Raw genomic sequence first — 7,480 nt, forward strand, 5'->3', positions numbered from 1 at the left:
AGAATCATATTCTTTCCCTCACTCCCCTCTCTACCATCCCTTCCTGTAGTTGACTTGAAATTCCATTGCATTTTACATGTGTCCTTGATCAAAGCCCATTTCCATTTTATTGATGTTTGTATTAGGATGATCATTTAGAATCTAAATCCCCAATCATATTTCCCTGGACCCATGTAATCAAGCAGTTGTTTTTCTTCTGTGTTTCTACTCCACCATTTTCCCTCTGAATGTGGATAGTGTTCTTTCTCATAAATGCCTCTGAGTTGTTCAGGATCACTTCATTGCCACTAAAGGAGAAGTCCATTACATTCCATTGTCCCACTGTGTATCAGTCTATGTGTATAATGTTCTCCTGGTTCTGCTCTTCTCACTCTGCATCAATTCCTGGAGGTCATTTCAGTCCCCATGGAATTCCTCCACTTTATCATTCCTTTGAGCACAATAGTATTTCACCACCAACACATACCTCAATTTGTTCAGCAATTCCCCAATATATATATTATATTATTATATTATATATTATATATAGTATATCCCCTCATTTTTCAATTTTTGGACAACACAAAGAGCACAGCTATGAATATTCTTGTACAGGCCTTTTTCTAATTGTCTCTTTGGGGTACAAAACCAGTAGTGCTATGACTGGGTCAAAGGACAGAGAGTCTTTTAGTGCCCTTTGGTTTTAGTTTCAAATTGCCCTGCAGAATGGTTGGATCAATTCACAACTCTACCAGCAGTGCATTATTGTCCCAACTTTGCCACATCCCCTCAAACATTCATTACTTTCATTTGCTGTCATGTTAGCAATATGCTTGGTGTGAGGTGATAACTCAGAGTTGTTTTGATTTGCATCTCTCTTATAATGAGAGATTTAGAACATTTTTTCATGTGCTCTTGATTTCTTTAACTGAAAATTGTCTATTCATGTCCCTTGCCCATTTATCAACTGGAGAATGGCTTGATTTTTTTTTTGTAAAATTGATTTAGCTCTTTATAAATTTGAGTATTTAGACCTTTGTCAGAGGTTTTTGTTACGCAGATTTTTTCACAATTTGTTGCTTCCTTTCTAATGTTGGTTGCTTTGGTTATGTTTGTACAACACCTTTTTAATTTAGTGTAACCAAAATGATTTATTTTACATTTTGTGATTTTTTCTTCTTAACTCTAGCTTGGTCTTAAAATCTTTCCTTTCCCAAAGGTCTGACATGTATACTATTCTGTGTTCACCTAATTTACTTATAGTTTTCTTCTTTATATTCAAGTCATTCACCCATTCTGAGTTTATCTTGGTGTAGGGTGTGAGATGTTGATCCCATATGAAACAGATTAATTTTTAAAATGTTTCTTACTTGTAAAAATGCAAATGATAAAGTACTTTGGAATGCCATTTTTGAGGATAATTTTAAAAATAATCTCTCATCCTAATATCCTCAGTACTTCTTAGAACATTATACTGAACTAGTATAATTTTAAGAAGGCTTTGCTCAATTAAACTGAGTGTTCAGTTAATTTGTTCAATTAAACAAGGTGTGAATTCAGTCCTGAAACATCTAGCTAAATCAGAGCCTAGGTCAACAAGTTTGAAAGAGTTCACACCTTCTAGGTATGAGCCAGAGAGGTGGAGCCAAGGAGTTTAGATAGATATAAAAGGGCCAGTCAAATGGAATGATCCATCTGAGATCAAATTTGATTCTTGGAAGTTCAACTGAGCTACAAGTCCCAAAGGATACCTAAATCTGCAGTACTAAAGGTAAGTTTCTCATTTAGGATTTTTTTTTCCCCTAACTTTCAGCCAGTAACTACTATTAAAAAAAAAAAGCCATGAAAGTTATTTATTCCAAGTTGAAAAAGAGTGTGAAGATGCCAGCTCTATCAGGAAGAGAAGATAAATAACAAAGCAGAGACACTCTCTTTAGAGTGTTAAGTTACCTAATGATAGGTCCACTTTGAATCAGATTATAGGAAAGATATGTTAATTTCTAGAAGCAGATTTGCTCACAAAATTTCACTTAATTTTGTTTTTATTGATCTGAGGGCTAACTACTTAGTTTGAAATTAGGCTTTGAAAAGCTTTATGATTTTCTAGACCTCCAAGTCATAAATATAAAATGGAGTTGACTACCATGCTTTTTCTATCCATGCTCTTCTTGCACTGATTTCTGAGAGGCCATTAATTATGCATCTTTGTACATAAAGAATGAGGTCATAAAGTAGATATGATCCTAAGATAACTTGAAATTTTAAGCTCAGTTCACAAAATTGATCAAAGATTATATTGTGTTACTAAATGGCCATTAAATGCTTGTTAACAGCAGTTTTGACTTTCATATTTGTAAATAAATTTTTTTTCTTTGGAGAGTTTTAATTTTTGAATATCCAATGATATCTGAGCAGATGCCTCCTTTCTTCCTTTGATTCATTACTTCCAAGAGAACCCAGACAGGAATTAGATGTTGTGGTTGGAGTAGAGGAATAGAAGTAGAATAGACAACCCAAGGTAGGACGTTGGAAAAAAGATAGGGACAAGTTTCCAGGTTGACCACAATGACTTTTAGTAATTTTTATTGGGTTCAGGGAAGAGACCTTATGTTTTTCAAACACAGAAGGCTGAAGACTTTTTGTTAAGTCCACATTGCCTTCTTCAATATACTGCTATGCCAATACAGTTTTTTTGTAGGGTAATAGTAATTTTGAGTTATTGATTAGATTGGCATAAAGTGTTGGTCTATTATTCTCTAGAAAATTAGACTGCCATTAACTTTTCCACTCCTTATTCTTAACAAAATTATATTTCTCTTTCAGAGGTGAAAAGCTGAAAGTGGACAGAGGATCTTGGGAAGTAAACAAATTCAAACAGAGAAGTCCTGAACACCCTTGATCCCCCTGAGGAATATGGATGTGGCTAATTTACCAAAAAATGTCCTCAAGGTAAAACTCACCTGCCCTGTGTACATGAAGCACTTCAACCAAGAAGGGACTTTGTCCTGTGGTCAAAGCTTTTGTCAGAAATGCCTGATGTGGAGCTTGGTAGAAGATGACCAACTCTGCCCCTGTCCTGAGTGCAGAAGAATCTTGGAGATCAATTCCTTAGAACACTGCCTCTCAGAAGAGACCCCAGATGATGATGATTATATATGTCAGAACTTTCAGGAACTGACTGATGCACATGGTCTGGGTGAGCTTATCAATGACTGTGTCCCAGGTGAAGATGAAGGTGAGAGTATCTCTGAGGACATGGCTGCATTGAAAGACCACCATCATGTCTGTGACTGTGTCCCAGGTGAAGATGAAGGTGAGCATATCTATGAGAATGTGGCTTCATTGATAGATCAACAGTGGATCTGTGACTGTGTCCCAGGTGAAGATGAAGGTGAGAGTATCTCTGAGGACATGGCTGCATTGAAAGACCACCATCATGTCTGTGACTGTGTCCCAGGTGAAGATGAAGGTGAGCATATCTATGAGAATGTGGCTTCATTGATAGATCAACAGCCTTTGAAAAAGGGTATGACAGAAGATGAGAAAAGAAATTGCTGCTTACTAGAGATTCATTTAACAGAAGGCAAATACTATGAGACTCTTAAAGACATAGAAAAGAATTGCATGAATCCTCTGAAGCTGTTGCTGAGCCCTCTGGAAAGGACAGCTATCTTTATTAACCTGGAGGAGCTAATTAAAGTGCAGGAGAGCTTTCTAAGGGCCATTGATGCATCAGTGATGGCTGGAGGGAGCAGCCTGGCTAAAGTCTTTCTAGAATTCAAAGAACAGCTACTGGTCTATGTGGAATACTGCAGCAACATGGAGTCTGCCCAAAAGACTCTGAGTCATCTTCTTGCCAATCGTGAAGATTTGAGGCAAAAAGTCAAGGAATGCAGCTTGAAGGTCCACCATGGGCATTTTACCTTGCAAGATCTGCTAGTTGTGCCAATGCAACGGATTCTAAAATATCACCTCCTTCTGAAGGAACTCCTCAAACACTCTGCAGACCCTGAGGAGAGACAGCAGCTCCAGCATGCCCTAGAGGCCATGCAGGACCTGGCAATGCACATAAATGAAGTCAAAAGGGACAAAGAAATCTTAAAGAAAATCAGTGAATTTCAGAGTTCCATAGAAAACCTGCAAGTGAAACTGGTAGAATTTGGGAAGCCAAAGATTCACAGGGAATTAAAAGTCAGATGCATCTCTGGAAACCATAACAAACAGGATAGGTGTTTATTTTTGTTTGATAAAGTGGTGCTTGTCTGTAAGAGAAAAGGCACCAAGTACAAGCTACAAGAGATGCTTGATCTGCTCTTTCACAAGATGACAGATGATCCAGTGAATAATAAGGACCCTAGGAAATGGTCTTATGGATTCTCCTTAATTCACCTGCAAGGAAAGCAGGGTTTCCAGATTTTCTGCAAGACCGAAGACATGAAAAGAAAGTGGATGGAGCAGTTTGAAAGGGCAATGTCCAACCTTAAACCAGAGAAGGCCAATGCAAACCATCACAACTTCCAGATGAACACATTTGACAAGACAACCAACTGTGAAGCATGCAAGATGTTCTTAAAGGGGACTTTCTATCAAGGCTACCTTTGCACTAAATGTGGGGTGGGAGCACATAAGGACTGCTTAGAAGCATTTCCATCCTGTAACATTAGATCTCCTGAATACCTGGACACACTAAGTATGAGAGTGCTTCCTAAGTTGGGGACAGTGCAGAGTTACCATGACATTCCATCTCCACCTGGCAAGTCAGGGTTAACATGCCAAGGAGGTGATGTGTTTGAACTTCTGAGAGGTCCCCCTGACTCTCAGTGGGAAGAAGGAAGGTTAATGCAAACCCAGGAATCTGGTTCTTTTCCTAGTTCATCTGTGAAGCCCTGGTCTGTGAGAGCCCGTCTCCAAGCAGTAGGGTCCTATCTAGAGAAACAGACTATTCAAGATAGCCTTGCTTTGCCGGTAAGATGGAGCGAGAAGAGAAAATGAAAAAGTCTTGCAATCTCGTCAAAGTGGGACATACTTAATCAGAGAAAGACCCGAGTAAGCTGAGCCATTTTCCTTAATATAAAGTTCAAGTATGAAATGAAACACATTAAAGTGGTAAAGAAAGCCAACTCATTTTACGTCACAGAATCTAAGATGTTTGAAAGTCTCTTGGATTTGTTGGAATACTACCAATGCCACTCACTTAAAGAGGATTCTGAAGACCTGGACACCACATTGGAATCCCCATATAAATTTCCATTACATTCATGCTCAAAAGCCTCTACCTGGTCTCGAGGGTACAACCCCCATGTCATTGGCATGACCTTGGCCATAAATAACTTTGCAGCCAGGGACTTGTCAGAGCTCCCATTGTAAGAGGGCAACGTGGTGACCAGTGCTTGTGGAAAGGAGGAGCCAATGGAAAGACTGTCCAGTGTCCCTCAAGTTAATGTGAAAGAGGAGGGTTTGCAGTTATAAGAATATTCTAAGAAAATGGAGGGCATTAGGATAGCAAGCGGTTCATTGTAAGAACTGAGGAAACCACACTGACTCAGTTGTGGAACTAGTTTGGTTCCCCTTTTATTCACTTATGGACTTGGGCCAAGTTATGTTCTGTGAGAAAATTATTTATTTTGGAAATTGAGAGGAAACCTTATTGTATTGCTTGAAACTATCCCTGCATGGCTGGGAAAGTGGACCACCTCTTTCTGCTGTTTAGAGTCCCTTTACCAAGGACCTCGGTCATAGTGACCAGAAATACCATCAGAACCCAAGTTTCAGGGAAAGTTTTCTCATAATTCTTTTCAAATAATCCTTGTCTTATTTGAAAACTGACCCCACATTTATCAGTCAGTTTATTTCCATTTTCTTTTGATTGTTTAAAAATACTTTGGGAGTATTGGGACCCTTTTTCCATGGAATTTAAAAATCAGATCATTGAATGTGGTACTGTTTCCTTTTGATCAATTGGTTCGAATGTATACGTCTGCTTTTCCTGTATTTAGGGCCCAGCCCTAATTGATATATATAGATTAAGCCTCTGTTTCTCAGTTATTTCCATACTCCTCTTACCAAACCCCTCCTTCCTTATTCTCTTTCTACTTCTCTATAGGGCAAGATAGAATTCTATACCCCAATGAATCTGGCTGTTCTTCCCTCTCAGAACTGATTCTACTGAGATTAAGATTTATGTATTACTTGTCACCACTCTCTTCCTTCCCCTTTTATAATAGTATGCTACCCTAAACCCATGTACCTGTTTATGTGGTATAATTTACCCCATTTTACCTCTTCCTTTGCATTTCTCCAAGTACAATCCTCTTTTTTCCCCTATTTTTTTTTTTTACATATCCTCCTGTCAGCTTACTCTCTTAGCAGGGAATGGAGAAAGGAGGAAAGAATTTGAAATTTAAAATTTCTTAAAGTGTTGGAAATTATTTTTTACATATATCTGGGAGGAAATTTTTAAAAAATTCACCAGGACTGGAAGTCTTGTTGACTTGAGCAAATGAAGGAATAAAATAATACACAGAAAAATGAAATTAGTTTCATAATTTGATGTAATCTGATGTAATCTGGTGTCTGTAAATCCATTTTTAATACATTTTAATATACTTTATTTTCTTTACAATCTTTCATATTTTTGTGCATTAATCATTCTTCAATAAGGTTCAGACTAAAGAGTCCTTTACACACTCAAACACCGAATGAAAACATGGATCGAAAGGATATGGTTCGTGATGTAGACTAAATGATCATCCTAGTGTAAACATCAACAACATGGAAATAAGTTCTGATGAAGGACAGATGTAACAGCCAGTGGAATTACGTGTCAGCTGGGGGAAGGGTGGGTGGAGGGGAGAGAGGAAAATAATGTGATTGTAACTGAGGAATAATATTCTAGATTGACTAAATAAATTAATTTAATTTTTAAAACAAGGAATGTTCTTTGTTTTCAGGCCCTTGGTCAATCATCTTCGTCATCTTCACCTCTTTGTTGGTCTTAGGCTTGAAGATTTAAGTGAATGAATTTCTAAGGAATGGTTGGGTTATCCATGGAGCAAATGACAAGAGATCTTGAGGGGCTACCTTTATTTTGAAAGCAAGGAGAGAAGAAAGACCTAAAAGGTCCTTTGAAGGCAATAGCTGACATGCTGCAGATAAGTAATGCATCTGTAACATTGTAGAATGATATATGTCCATTTTCATAATCCAGGAAAATGCCAATCCTTTGTATGGGTTTCTTTATATGAAAGTTAGCCTCAATGTGTGTGACTGAGAGGTAGAATTTCTCTCTTTCTTTGAAGGCTTTCAGGCCAATTACTTCTCCAGGTATTAGTGGAGAGTTTCCTTTTCTATTAATAGAGCTTTTACAGATCCCCACTTCCCACTGGATCATGTCTCCTGTCTCCACTTCCCAGTAGTGTATACCTGAAGTGAAACTTTGAATGCCCAACACAGTGGCAGAAAAGTTAAATCTCTCTGGGTTGTCAGGTACATCCTGGGGGAT

The 7,480-nt window shown here is 38.0% G+C and overlaps 1 pseudogene; it reads left to right on the forward strand.

The window, feature by feature from the left end:
- Positions 1-2,289: 2,289 nt before the first annotated feature.
- LOC100023881 (guanine nucleotide exchange factor VAV2-like) lies at positions 2,290-5,448 on the forward strand (annotated as a pseudogene).
- The last annotated feature ends 2,032 nt before the right edge of the window (positions 5,449-7,480 follow it).

The sequence above is a fragment of the Monodelphis domestica genome, chromosome 6 (assembly GCF_027887165.1).
Source record: "Monodelphis domestica isolate mMonDom1 chromosome 6, mMonDom1.pri, whole genome shotgun sequence".
Classification (NCBI taxonomy): domain Eukaryota; kingdom Metazoa; phylum Chordata; class Mammalia; order Didelphimorphia; family Didelphidae; genus Monodelphis; species Monodelphis domestica.